At 44.1% G+C, this 15,723-nt stretch overlaps 1 long non-coding RNA gene across 1 annotated transcript in view; it reads left to right on the forward strand.

The window, feature by feature from the left end:
* The window catches only part of LOC138521568 (uncharacterized), a 111,885-nt gene that overhangs the window by 18,495 nt on the left and 77,667 nt on the right, over positions 1-15,723 (forward strand). The window lies entirely within an intron of this gene.

A 15,723-nucleotide genomic window follows, 5' to 3' on the forward strand; every position in this document is an offset into this window, starting at 1 on the left:
GGGAGCGGAGCCGTATGAGCCAGCACTTTCTAGCAGAGCTGCCATATTTGAAATGGGGCAATGCTGGTACTCCTCAGTTAGCTCGCTATACTCTTGATGGGGTAGTACTGCTGGAACAGGGCTTCTATAATTGTTGAATCTTCTCAGCGATAATACTTTGCTTTTGTTAAGGTAATGCTAGTTCATCTTAGTGGGGCTGCTATACTTTTGATGGGACAACATCAGCACCTCTCAGTTGAGCTGCTACACTCTTATTGGCAGGGCCCCAGCACTTCTCAACAGATGTATTTCTTTTTATTTTAATTGGTTATTTATAATGCGTGTACTACTCTGAGGTTTCTAAGAGCGGACTGAGCGAGCGAACCTGTGTTGCGCGGACCGAGGGAGCGAACCTGTGTTGCGCGGACCGAGGGAGCGAACCTGTGTTGCGCGGACCGAGGGAGCGAACCTGTGTTGCGCGGACCGAGGGAGCGAACCTGTGTTGCGCGGACCGAGGGAGCGAACCTGTGTTGCGCGGACCGAGGGAGAGAACCTGTGTTGTGCGGACCGAGGGATCGAACCTGTGTTGCTCTGTGTCATCTTGCTTCCAAGGCGAGCATGTTGCCCTTGAGCTATCCTACCGATACTCTAAAGATCTGAAGTACATTTAATGATACAGAACCAGAACTATTGAGCAAGTCTGTCATCATCAGAATAACTCAACACTGTCGTGGTTATACAAGAGCTCATATATTTAAAGGGATGGAATTACTCAGAATGTAGCAGCACTATTCAATAACCCAAAGTTCTTACGCATAGTTAATGTGAAAATACTACACCTCTCACCGTTGGGCCAGTACTGCCACTTCTCACAGAGGCTTCTACACCTTTTATGGGGCAGCACTGATCCAGCCTACTGCTCACATGCTCAGAATTGTCCTTTCTCAGCAGGACTGCAACACTATACCATTGTGTTCTGTATGTTGAGTGCTTCTTCACCACCAATGTGGATTCATGGCTCTCTCCCATGTCTAAATAGTAGATCTGTCTACATTCAACTGGCAACAGGCATGTCCGGAGCTGCCTGCTGTCCATAGGCTGCCGCTCAGGATGTTGGGAGCTGTGATGGGGCAAGGGATAGAAGGCTCGAGCCTGTCGGATAGCAGAATCAGCAGGGTCTTAAAACCTGCTCACTCCTTCTGGAGGGGCCATGGGGCAAAATGAGCCTGATCCCACATACAGGGGGTTGTTACCCCTTTATCTCTCCTGAATGAAAGAATGAGCTCTCTCAGACACAAGTTATCACCCCTGCACACACACTGAATGAATATGGTATGGATCTATAGATCGAGAAAACTGGAGTGACAATTCAGAGTGTTTTAACAGAAATATAATTGTCTTCCCAGGTGGGAGACTGACTCCATTAATATACATGGGGTCACTGAGATGAGCAAGAGTGAAACTATACACTCAGTTGTGAGATTACCAGCAACGGTTGATACTATGCTCCAAGGAGTGAGGTGCCCACTCAATGTATCACACTGTTTATAGGTGTGAGACCCATCCTGAATGCTTGCCCAAAGAGCCTTGGCCAGAGTTTTACACTGAAGAAGTGAGCATGGGATCCGGGGTCTGCAGCCCACACACACGCAGGGGATTCCCATGCACCCACTTGCAAGATTTGCCCCAAATTAGTGAGATTGTGCTCCAAGGTAGGAGGCACAAGCACAGTCTTTGCTCTGAGGTTTGACACACTCACAGGATGGGCTGGCATTTCGTTCTCCCATCCTAGTTGTGTTGCTCTGCCTTTTGAGGGCTACTACAACCTGAATGATTATAGAGGGGTGGAGTAGGGGCAGTGATGGCCTACTGGAATGCAACTCGAAGGCTTAAATCTCCTTCTTAGTTGACTTTAGTATAGGCAGTACATGCTAGCCAAAGTTTCCACTGTTCAGCGCTGTGCTCGCCTCCACCCCCCGCGCGCCGTTGCACTAAGTTGGCGACTTCATGAAAATTTGGTCCTATAACTGCCAGTGATGTCACTTCCTGTATTTGGCCCCCCCTCCCCCCGGGAAATTCATAAGTCGGTTCCCCTGCATTGCCCTATAGGCAGTCCGAGCCTGCGCCAGGCGACTGTAGGCGATGAATCCTTTCTGCCTTGCCCTAATCTCCAGACAGTGCGGTTTCTCCTCCACGTCCTGTCACCACCGCGGTTTTGTTATTTGTGGCTAACTCGTAGGATGTATGGAATTTTGCCGGCCGCACGGTTTGCAACACCGTGATGTTGAAGCGTGCCCGCCGGCTTCCAGCGATTGCCTAATTATCAGGGTGAGTTGAATGTTTCTTTCGGAGGGCAGGTTCTCTCCTGTTTACTTTCTCTTGGGTTGGCAGGGTCGTGGTGCACTCAGGATTGTTATATATATAGCCTCCAAAACAAAGGGGATTGGACCTGCGTGTGTTTCTTAAGATCTGACAATTCAAAGCGCGAACCGACTGAATGTGGTGTGTTGTGTTAAGGAGATGTATAGCGCACGCGTTCCTGTTTCCATGGTCTCCAGATTTGGCGGGCCAGAAAAAGGGTGAGTTGAGTGGGTGGGTGAATGTGCTTAGAGGGAAAATGCAAGATAGCGTTGCTGTTGTGTTGACGTGTGCTGCTCGGAAGTACCCGGGTACTGTGTAAGGGTCTGCTTCTAGGCGCATAGAGCAGGGGGCACGCGCCTCTAACGAGAAATGATCCGCCCTCGTTAGAAGAAATGTCAAGTTAGGAAGGTAACTCAGTGGGTTAATACAAATGCTGCACAGATATATGCGTAACTTACAAGTCACCCAGTGAAATCCATGTTTACACGGCTCTTGCTTTCTTCCATTTGAGTTTGTTGAAATGTGTAACATTGTGTTGGGCAGGGGCGTTGCTAGGGGGGGCTAAAGGGGTTATAGCCCCTGATCTTTTGGTTGTAGCCCCGGATAGAATCTCAGGAGCTACATCCAAAAGACTAGCTAGTCCCCAGTCCCAACAGTTCCGACATCAGCGTAGCCCCGGGTCTTTTCCAGGGCTAGCAACTCCCCTGGTGTTGGGTAATACGGCATCCAATTATTTGCTGCGTCACGGAACTGAAAAACTACGAGAGCAGGTGCTGGTTGTGGACATTCCATGCTGCCAGGTTAATGTTTTCAATGGTAAAAATAAAACTACATCTCTCAGCATGTATTGTTGAAATTCAGATCTCTCTGAGAGAGATAACTATACATCTAGGTGGGGGATAGTACCATTGAACGGCCTTTAGTAGACCCAGTGTACACACAATAGTCTCCACACCTGAGCTGAGGCCTCCCTGAAGGTAGTAGACACTCTGAGGAAGAGACGTTAGTACTTTTTGGCATTCCACTGAGATTGGCAGCAGACCTCTTTAATGAGAATCATTGACTGGACAAAGAGTTGCTCACCTTTTAAATGCCTGTGTGCCTGTAGGTGTCCGCTTTGTGTACTCCCCATGCCTGCAGAATCTTATGTCACTACACGGGGGTGCGAAGTGTGAATGGAGCACAAAGGCTGCAGCACAGGCTTTAAAATTTGGGCAAGACTGCTGACCCCCTGATGGGACTTCCTCTTCCTGTCCAAGGCCCAGAGGCATAGACAGGGTAGGGCATGAGCAGGCAAGTCACACCTAAAATATGCAAACGCCCACTCACCAGCGCTGTGTGGGCATTAACAGGTGTTAATGTCACAGCAGCGAGCCCAACTACATTAGCTTCAGGCCCCACTTGTTAGCCAATCCGCATCGTTTGATGACCCCCTCTTCGTGCTTTCCCTGCTTCTTGCTTTGTCTGCTCTCATGCAGGATTCCAGGCCCTAGTCGCATCTCCTTGCAGCTGTGTGAAGCTCCTAGAGGCACAATAGCGGCAGCTCTCTTTCCTCGTCCTTTAGGGGATGACCCCCAAGTACAGAACATTCGCCTCTTGACCACCCCCGGAAGTCCACCACAGCTGCAGACTTAAGTATATGTTTTATAGCGCTGCCCGTTTTCTGTCTCCAGAGGTGTTGACCATTCCCCACCCTCTATCTTTATCCAATCTCCTATTCTATGCTGACTCCTTAAATCTATATTCCACAAACTTCCTAATCCTTAACTAAACTATGATGCTCAGCATTCCCCACCACTTTCTATAACCACTCTCATATTATACTCCTGTCCTTAATTCCATGTTTTTTAGCATTCCCATTCCTCCTGACTCACTCCATGCAGTGCATTCCCCACTGTGTTATACTTCATAATGTTCTGTGTCTTCTCCCTGCCACCTTGCACAGCACACTCCAGACTCTTCCTCATCTGCACCCCTGCTGCATGACAGTCCTTTCTGATTGTATGTTTTAGTCAGGGCTCTTGGTTCCATGTCTCAAATCATCCCCAGTTTTTCAATCTATGTTTCTACAGAATTCCAGGCCTAATAGGATGTCCCAAGCCCTAATTCCACTGGTTACAGCATTCCTGCTTTTTCTTTCTCCAGTCTGTACATGCCTGACTTCCTTCTTAATTCTTGCATCTCACACAGCATTCTAGATCCTTAAACTCACCCCAGCGGAGTCTGTGGAGTGAGAGGAGTGAGCTGTTGACCCTTCAAGTATTTTTTCCCTCTCTACCTTTTTGGGCTGTGACTCTTTCAAAAACTGACTCGTGCCGCGGAACGGCCGCGGAGTCAATCAGAGTCTGTGGAGTGAGAGGAGTGAGCTGCTGACCCTACGAGTATTTTTTCCCTCTCTATCTTTTTGGGCGGTGACTCTTTCAAAAACTGACTCGCGCCGCGGAGTCAAGCAGAGGGAGAGGAGGAGAGGAGCTCAGAACCCTGACCTTGGATCTTGGTCCCCTGCTGCAGTCCTGTCGACGATGAGCGAAAGTGCGCATGAGAGGTCTGCAATTGTGAGGACGCGGGCGCAGCGAAGGCAAGGGACGCCCATAGTAAACGGCGCCAAATCGGAAGAATCACACCTCCGTCAACAACAAGAAGTATATCAGTACCTGTCGTGTACCAGTACAGGGCAAAGTGAGTCCGACAGACAAAAGAATTTAAGTGCTAATGATCGCAACACGAACCTTCCACCGCCTCATAACTTAGCGAACATTGTAAATACCGTGGCCGGTGCTAATAATTGTGAACATTTTATTTGGCCACCTGTGAACTTAAGCATGACTAGCGTGTCTGTGCCCGGTAGAGCAGCTGACCGCTTAGAGAACGAACAAGTGATTGAACACACAGTGTTGCCCAAAAATCCCCCTCAGCTACGAGTGTTGGCGTAGCGTGTTTACACTGCTCATAACGCACACAAGAGAGATGTGGAAACTAGGGAAACTAGGGAAGCTGAAAGTCATGAGAAAGCTGAGAAAATCGGGGAAGTTGATCTAAGAGAAGCAACAGACTCAAAGGAAAAAAGTACTTCTAACAACACCACATCTGATGTAATAACAGTGGGCCCTATTGTAGCCCCCCGAGCACAGCACCTGGGTATTAGAGGCTGAAAGGGTGGAGGAGGAAACGGAAGACCATCGAAAAGCAGCATATGTTTTAGCAACTGGTGCAGAACCTAACGTGGAACTTAATGTTGTTTTGGACAGAGTCATTCAAAGTAATTCAAAAACATCACATGTTGTAGAGGAGGAATATGAAGAAGTGTTTGTCTCCCCAAAGGCGATTATATCTGGTCTTTCAGGTGGGCAGGGTGATTACTCAGGAATTTATGACAACTTAGAAAAGTCTTCTGAATCCTCTTAACTGCTTAAACGGCCAATAACACAAATTTATGGAAATGACAAAGAAAATAGATGCAACTCATTGGAGGTAGTAAATACACTACTACATGATTTGACACAGTTAAACAGAACCCGCACTCTGAAAACCCAGTCAAAAGTGCTACCGGAAACAAAGTTTTAACATCGATCCATCTGAAAAAATGATAGAAAAAGTGAGCTTCCGAATGAATGGAACTACAGACCTACGGATGAGTGGATCCCGGAAGCGAAGAAGAATTAACATTAGCTTGTCACCCACAATTAACTGTTCCTAGCTAAGAAATAACAAAAGGCTGAGTCACACTGAGCAAGTACCAGAATGCAGCACACCGAGAGTGATGAAACAACAAGGAGACACCGACTGGAGAGGAAAGTGAGGAATCATCGTTTGACACCTCAAACATGGACTCATCGATTATGGAACGTCCATACTCCAAAATAAGGCGAATAAAAAACTTAAGAACAAATAAGTCTCAACTTCAATGCAAAAGGACCAAAGACTCTCAAATCAGAAGTCCTTCTTTACAAGAACTTCAAACACTAGTAATGGCTTCAATGTCGATATCCATCGCGCCACTCATCAAAATGTATGAGACAGTTAGCGACAAGACCAAGGATTTGACACCATTGGTAGCATTAATGAACTCCATTACTAAAAATTGAAGATGAGTGTCAAGTTCGTAAAGATGCCCAAACAGAATTTGACAAAAAAGTTGAAGTCTCTCTGAACACCCTGATTGAACAAAAGAAAAAATGATAGCATGGAAAAGAAATTGTTCGCAGAAGTGGCACGAGAGGCTTTACCTCTTCAACAATGAGAAATGAACAGAAAGTAGTAGAGGCACTTATGACACAATGTTCCAGATTTGCCAAAAAACAAAGTGGAGAACTCCTTGCCTGGAAAATCAGATACCTCCTCTCAATATACAAAAAGTCAAGCGACTGGCACAATTACAACAGAAAGTACTAGCTGGTCTTCTGAGTCAGAGAACAAATCTGTATCTGACCAGACTAAGACAAAAGATAATAACAAAGTGAATGGGCAAAAGGAAAATTGAAATTTAGTAGGAGTACTAAATTGCAGTGCAACAATGTCCTTGGGCAATGTCGATGAGATAAGAATTCAACCTAAAATTATAACATTACCAAGTACGAAGGATGGAAGATCTGATCCACAAACAAAAACAGCAAGTTTGCCAAATGGACAAGAGAGCGATGTGTCCTTTAGTATGGCACTCAAACAAAGTTTAGGAAAAGAAAATATTGTATTACAAAATATTGAAATACCATCAACTCTAGTGCCATTATGCCATGTGGAGGACATTCGAACAATGAGTTAGATGAGGTGATTGACATTGAGAAAGGAGAAGTTGGAGTTTTTGAAATCTTTAAAGGGAACAAAGTGGCGACTGTGGATAACAACGAAACAAAACTAAAATCCTAATGTCTAATCAAAAAGTCTAAAAACCAAACTGGAAAAAATATGCAACGAGGCAAAGGAGCCAGGAAATTCCTTCGGAACATAAAATCTTTACATGTAACAGTAAATGGAGAAATAAACCGCACCAAAAGGAACATCAAAAAAGGGAAGACAGATGATAGTAATATAAAAGAGTCTGAAGTGGAACAAATTTGTTTGGAGGACACTATAGTAAAACAGTCTGAAGTGAAACTAACCTGCTCAGAGGACATACCAGTTGAGCTCCTGAATGTCAATTTACGATGATAATGAGGATGACGAAATAATATCTGCAAGTAAAATGACATCATCAGAGTAATACTGACATACATTCCAAGACAGAAAATGATACTTTGAATCAGATAACGTGTGACGGTACCAGCACTGAGCAAGGACAGAAATCGACAAAACAGTCAAGAACATGTACCGTTGTCTGTCCAACGATAACACCCACCCTGGATCCTGAAAGGGTATGTAGCCCAATCTTTGTTACCCTAAGCGAAAAATGGGAGCAGTTAGCCCGAGATAAACTGAAGGAAAACAACATTAGCCATGTTAATAAAGACAAACACATCTCCTATGGGACAGTGGCTCAAGATAAAGGTAGCGTGGATGATAAAATATACAGGACAGATAGAAACCTTCAAAAGAGGCAACACTGACCCATTCCCGCAGGTAATAAAAACACGAAAAGAACCAGCAACTCCGCCAGAAAGGAAGTGAACAGTGGAGTTAATCAAACAAAGTTGCATAAAATCATAAATGAACGTGTAGATCCTAAATGGAAACAACGTTATGAAGTTATTTCATCTAGTCCCATGCCTGAGACTAATTACATCGGATGATCTGAAGGTTGTGGAATTCATACAAGAAAATAGAAATGACAAGGTGATGGCCAGTCCAAAATAATCACTGATACGATTATGGAAGCAGCGCCCATACTAATGTCTTTAGGGTTTGAAATCTTCAGGAATACTGAGAATCTAACATCATCCACTAAAGAAGTAAGTGGACGATCTCTTACCCAAAAGTCCACAAATTATACCTGGAATTCGGAGTACGAGGAGAGAACAGAAGAAGAAAAAGGAGGAATGATAAAATCCCAAATCCCTAAACTCAAAATAAATGAAGATACAATACACTATAAAGTTAAGTATCAAATATTGGATGAGTTGCAAGTTCCTCCCAAAAATATCAGAGGAGAACCAAAAACAACCCTTGACAGAGATCAAATCAAAATCACTATTGCAGGGGTCACAAGTACGGGCAGGAGCACCAATGAAGCTGATAGAATAGCAGAAAAACCAAAGACCACCGATGAATGGATTTGGCTGGCTGCAACTCTGACCACAAAACAGTAAATTTAATGCCAAAAAAGGAAGATCCAATCGAATATTCGTTTGGACCTTGGAACACGAGAGGATTTATGCACCTGTTTGAAACAAATTGGCTGAATAGCTTGGAATTGGCTTGTTTACAGGAAGTGTGGATGTGCGAATGCCCTAACGTAGAGGGATATGAAGTGGCACTAAATCCAGCCATAAAAAAGCATAAAGGCCGACCGATGGCAGGTTTATTAACGATTATAAAAAACGATACAGGATTCAGAATTTTTGAAACCAAGAATCCTGCTCCATTTATTCAGATCACCACCCTTAACAAGCGAGGCGACAAAACGGGTAAGTCCGTTTCACTGAACATAATCAATTTGTATTGGAACCATCAAGACACCGGCACAAGCATATTTATAGATCGTTACTTCATTTTTAGATGAGATCTATGAAGAAACAAATTGGCCTAACATCATCATTATGTGGGGATCTGAACATAGACTGCATTAATCAACAGCAAATGTTCAGTGGCAAAATGTCCCAAAATCAAAAACTCACAAAAGACTGGTGTCGCGAAATTGGAGCACAGAAATCTCTCCATGCTGAATGGAAACATTTTGGGAGATATCCCACCGGTGGCGACGTGAAGAAGAGGTGATCAGAAATCCACCATTGATTACATATTTGTATCAGCAAGAATGCACACTCGTGTTAACTCTATGAAAGTGGTCCCAATGACACACAGTGATCACGAAATGCTCAAAATGAGGCTGATACCATATGATGGACTGTGCACCCGCAAATTAAATCATTTGGTTGAAGTGGAACCTAACAGAGGCAAAATACGACTGGACGTACACGCCGTCACCCAAATCGCAACTCAATATTGTAAAAAAAGGTATGACAATGGAATACCAGCATTTACTAACTAAGTTTGAGGAGAAAAAGCAAGGGCATAAGCATAGAAGCTTTACTTCTAGACACAAATTCGATTTAGAAGTTCTTAAGAGAAAAAGACAGATGGTGCAAAGATTCGATCCTGTCTTCGTATCAACAATATCGAATCCAAAGAAATAAAAAGAGTAGCCAAACAAAAGTATAAAAATTGGCTTAAAGTTCATGATGATGATGTAAAAAGATGCTGAGTTAATGTTGAGTAAACTGAAAAATAAAAATACGGCAGAATTCTGGCGTATTATCAACAACGAACAAGCCTCCCAATCATCAATTCAAGTTAACTCGGTAACTGAGGCAGATTGGATTTTGAACTTCACAGAAGTATGTGGCTCGAAAGGTGAAAAAGATAACGCAAACTTGCAAGTGCTACCCCGTTGGGAACTTGAATTCCCCGTAGATGACATCTTAAATGTAATCAATAAGGCAAGCACTTCAAGGGCACCATGGCCTGACGGCCTCTCAAACCATATAATCAAGCAGAATCCCGAACTATGGTCCACCATCCGCTATACGTTATTCAAAAGAATTGCTCAACAAGGCTGTACCCCAAAGTCTTGGAAAAGTGCAATAATCGTACCTATTTTCAAAAAGGGGAATGGAGCAAATCCGAAAGATTATCTCCCCATTGCTCTATTAGACGGAGTAGGAAAGATTTACGCAACCCTTTTACAAAGAAAGCTCTGTGACTGGACAATTCGATCCAATCATGTGGACATGAGACAAGCAGGGTTTGTGAAAGGTGCTGACTGTTCACTAAACCTGCTGATACTAAATATTCTAAAAATTGAGGCATTGAGAACAAAGACAAAGGTGTACCTAGCACTTATCGACTTTTCTTACGCGTTCGACAGCATTAATCGCCAGAAACTGGGGGATAAATTGAGAAAATGGGACTGTCCCTCAAGTTTATTAGCTGCAATACAAGATCTACACATGAATATGAACATTAAGATATGATTAGATCAAAGTGGAACTCTTTCAGCTGAAATGGACACATTTAGGGGTGTGAAAAAGGGATGCCCCCTGGCAGCCGTTATATTCACCTTATTTTTGTCTGATATTGGAGAGACAATAAACGGTGTACATTGTTTCCCTCCAAAATTCAATAATACTCATGTCAGTTGGTTACTATATGCTGATGATTTGATTTTGATGGATACAACACCAATAGGCCTGCAAAGAAAAATAGCTGCAGCTTAAGAATATGTAAGGTGGAATGACCTACAAATAAATAACAAAAAGCGTGAAATCTTGATCCTGCATGATTTAAGAAATACAGGCAAAATCAATGGCAAAAAATGTAAGTGGGTTCTGGGTAAGTACATTTAAATATATCAATAAATTCAAGGTATCTTGGAATGCAATTTAGTGCAAGTCTAAATGACGGCCCATGGGTTGAAATCGTCAAAATCAAATGTAAACAACTAACTTCGCAAGCCTATGCCTTGAACCAAAAATATGGAACATTTTCCTTAAAGCCTGTACTTAACTTTTACCAGCAGAAAGCAGTTCCAACATTGATTTATGGTGCGGAAAATGCATTTGGATGCCCTCATGATTTGTGGGCAACCTTGGAAAATACATTTTGGACCAAAGTATTGCAATTACCCAGGGGCATGTCAACGGCATGCTTACGATACGAACCATCGTTAATATCCATAAATGCAAGAATAAGTTGGAAGTTGGTGTCACTGTTTCGAAAAACCAAAAGAAAGGCAAAAATCCCTCAATTTGAAATGTTTCATGCCCATGAAGTTAATAACACAAACTCCATCTTAGCAAGTTGGAATAACCGCAGTGAAGAGATTTTAAAGGAATATGATGTCGTTATAGACATGCTACATGAAAACCCAAACTTGGCAAAGAAAAAAATGTGGGAACAGGATTGGAATTTAACTGAAGAACAGAGGATCCGCTCCAGATGTATGAAAGACGTACCATGTGAAGCTAACAATTATGGAAGGGTACAAGCGTATGTTGAACTGTTTCCAGACCCGAGACAAAGAGCCCTGTACCTGCGTTTTAGACTAAACGCCTTCCAGACAAAAGAGAGGCTATTAGTCTGGACGAAATACGCAAATCTTAATCCAGCATGTAGATTTTGCTTTCAGGATGAAGAGACCTTGAAACATCTTGTTCTATTTTGCCGAGAATTGCGCTCACCAAGAACAAGACATCTATGAGTTATTTTCTTAAATCAATCGACAATAAGCGCAAACGATTGGTGGCAGAAGATGTTTGATGGGGTCGATAGGAAGCTAATATATGCACTAACAGATCTGCTAAGTGTGGAATCATAAGAAAAATACAATATTACGGCTGTTACACCGAGCAAAGGAAAATACACCGACACAGGCTTGTAAAGATTCCCAGAATGTTTATTACAAAACTGAACAGTATTCAACAAAGTACACAAATAGCTATTTGGCCGTCAAAACATCACAGAGACCACCAGCAGGTCAAATATGAGCAGTGAGGGAATTTCCTAGCTGGACATCAGTGTTTTTATACAATTTGTAAAATGATGTCCAGCCCGGGTTAATCATGTACTGGGCTAGGGTCGCGCCAGGTTCACTTTCCTAATTTACATATCTCGCACATGCGGTTTACTTTTCAATACATTTACTAACACACTCCATTATTCTTCAATTTAACATTTACACTCTTTATATATTGCTTTAATACAGACCAAACAATGTTTTGCATGTTTATATTTGGATAGCATTACTGTTCTTGTATACTTGTAGTTTAATATTGACATTTCAAGTAATCCCCTGCTCCGAGGTCAACAAAGGACAAGGTCTACATGACCCTAACATGTAGCCTGAAGGCAGGTTGGACATTAACTCCCCTACAGAGGTTGGAGAGGTTAAGGCAAGAACAAGGACACACGAGACGGGCATTTTAGATTACAAGGTGACTTTGTACAAAACCCCAAAATGGCGGTTTCTAACCTAAAATGGAGGCTTGATTCAAGATGGCGGCTTACATCAATTTCTAAGGTCAAGACCTTGCCGCAGAGAGTTATTCGCGTACAATTTTCAAGCAACTTGGCGTAGGCCAATGTACATACAAATCGTTTGTAAAAAGAGGCATAATTTAATATCCGGTTTGACAAAGTAAGATTAAAAAGAAGTTGGACTTGAACAACCTGGACGACGAAAAGGTGTAAAGGCTGGGCCCAATGGATTTGTGAAATCGAAAACGCCAAATGGAAATGGTCGATCTTTTTTTTTTTTCCTCTTTTACTCTTTGCTTTCACATTGTGCCTTTACTGCAAAATTTGGTTTGGATTCTGAATTTTTATTTTTTATTTTTCTTTGTTTGGCTTGGTGGGGTTGTTTTGATTCTATGGATGGATCCTTGTTCTTTAAGTCTGTCTTTTTTAAAGGTTTGTATAAACCAATAAAAAATAAAATTATAAATAAACTCATCCCACACAGGATTCTTAGTTTTTCCCTCTTCCCATCATTGCTATTATTCACTATTGTCTTTCTTTATCCTGTCGCACACACCGTTCAGCTTCTTAATCCGATCTCTTCTATTTTCCGGTTCTTCTATCTTTCTTCACCTTAACTGACATTACATAACAGGCTGGTTGTTAATCTGATCAGCTACTGCATTCACCGCCCTCCAACGCACCAGCGAACATCCATTCAAGAGAATGGTCAGTTCTGCAGACGTCGAGGCCCGCTGCCAGATCACACATGCAACCTTTCCAGCGAGTGACCTGGCCTGGGTGTGAGCCAGCAAGCAAGAGCCGAGGCATCACACCTGTGGCCCAACCCTTGCTCCACCCAGTGCTGCTTCCGGCTCTAGACTCTGATATCTGTGCCCAAAAGGTTCCGCCTGCAGCCGTGACCTTTGCACGAGCCAGGGGTGGATTAGGAACTGCAAGAGGCCCTGGAAGTAATGCTCAAAGTGGCAGCAAATTAAACATTTTCAGCAAGCCCAAGCCATCTCCTATGAGAACATTTGGAAGTGAAATAGGTCACCACATAAAAGAGGCCCAGGGTGCAGAGGCCTACCGGCACATCTCCAGAGTTCCCTATAGGCCACTGCACCCCTGGCACAGGCCACGAGATCTCACCAGTGGGGGAGGAAGGACCTTCACCTGCAGGGATGGCCAGTAGCTTTACCCCATTGCATAAGCCGCCTCCACCCATGGCGGGTTATTACTTTCGCTTTGCTCTGTTTTATGTATGTATGCACGTGTGGGATTTATAAAGTGCACACCTGGCTGGGGAGGGGGCTGCACACAGTGGATGCACCCGGGGTTGTGAATAAGGTGCTGGGGTGGGTAGGGGCATGAGGGTCGAGTGGAGCGAACAGTGATGTGCTTTTCTCGAGCTCCTCCTGGGGAATCCACTTGTGTGGCACCGCGGTATTATACACATGCGGCCCAGCATGGATGCAACGTATGCCAGGCCAAATATTTGCCACCCTGGTGGACAAAGTGGCGTTTTGCTTCTGCTTCACTGGCAACTAAGTCACATTAGCTTTTTTCAGGGGCTACTCTAGGCCCACTTTGAGGCCTCTTCCCTTTGACAGCCCCCTAGTAGTGCCCTGCTGTTTTAAAGCAGGCACATTAGGTCCTGCACCAGCGAAGGCACAGCCGCAGCACCAGGATGGCAAGCTTGACTCTGGTTACTGGGAGGCCAGGGGAAGACTGGGTGACTTTGTTGGGATACGTTCCCCCTTGGCTGAATGTATGGCATGGGGTGAAGGCACCAAAGTTCTGAAGAATCTATGGTCGAGGTGGGTGTTTCAGCATGTCACGAAATGGGCAGGGGGGTCACAGTAATATTTAGGCTTTCAGAGAACCAGTAGGCTCAGAAACTGCTCTTGTGACCACCGGTGAAGATCTGCTATCTAATCTTGATTCCAGCATTCCTTCTGTCCTCATCCTCCTTGACTTTTCCTCTGCTTTGGATATGGTCAATCACGCCACCCTGATCAATCAACTCTGTGTGAACCCGGCATCATGGAGCAGGCCCTGGTATGGACGACCCTCGCAGGTCCAACTAGGGCCCTTTCTCTCCACCACCTCTCTCTCCACATTTGGTGTCCCCCAGGGCTCTATCCTCTCACCCTGGTTCTTCAATGTCTATCAGGCTCCTTTGGCCCACCTGATCTCCACCTTCTCTTCTAACTTTCAGTGTTATGCAGATGACACTCCGCTCTCTTTTAGGCTTACCTCAGCCTCCCCTACCTTCTCACTCATTCCTGATTGTCTATCCGAGATGCATGATTAGTGTGGCTCCAATGATCTGTGCCTTAATGCCAGTAAGACTGAGATCCTTCCCATTGGGATCGCTGCTCCCACTTTCGCTCACTCACTCTGGATGCCCTCCTTGGCACTAGTCCCTCGCCTTCTGGCTGCTCTGAAGCCATACTGATGGTCATGGTGACATGGGAGGACTACCAACAGATTCAGTGTGTACAGTAAGCTGGGAGATTACCATCTTTTCCAGGAGTTTTCCCAGAAAAGGGCAAGAGGTAGCTCAGAGCTGCTTTACGCCAGGTTCCAGGGACAGAGGTTCTTCACAATTAATTCTAACAAATGCGGCTAAAATATAAGCAAATCAAAGTGAGGCAAAGCCGAGCCCACACTGACACTGCAAGTGGGTCTTTTAAACAGATCCTGCATCCCATCGCTTAACAACATTTTTCTTTTTTTAATTCTGATTTTATTGTAATTGCTGTAGCAACTGACTGCATGGGATTTGACATAAAACTGGGTTCACCCTCATGCCAAGAAAATATACATGGGAACAAAGCTGAGACTTAATTTGACCTCATTAGTAACTTTTCTTGTGGAAACGTAAGGCTTCAAAATGATAATTATCAGAGTTTGATAGCAGAGCAAAACCCTCAGCAGCAAACCCCCCAAGCTACCTCTAAAGAACACTAATGGAAAAGAGAAGGCTAGTCTGGGGCAAGAGAAGGCTAGTCTTGGGGAAGGGCAGGAGTGTTCACAAAAAGGGCGTCAGATGTCCGGAAGTTCCTTTCCACCGTAGTGGCTGGGGACAATTCAAGATGGCTGCACCAGACTCAGATGAGCAATGTACTCTATTGTTATGAAGTGTCTCCCTAGCCTCGAACACCCTCACTAACCGTAGACAACCTCTCCAACTGCTTTGTTCCTTTGCACCAGGTGCTACATTCAGCACTATAACTATACGCACATCTAAAATGTGTAGTGCCAGAAAAG

This window comes from Ambystoma mexicanum, chromosome 13 (genome assembly GCF_040938575.1).
Source record: "Ambystoma mexicanum isolate Mex_15411 chromosome 13, UKY_AmexF1_1, whole genome shotgun sequence".
NCBI classification, from domain to species: domain Eukaryota; kingdom Metazoa; phylum Chordata; class Amphibia; order Caudata; family Ambystomatidae; genus Ambystoma; species Ambystoma mexicanum.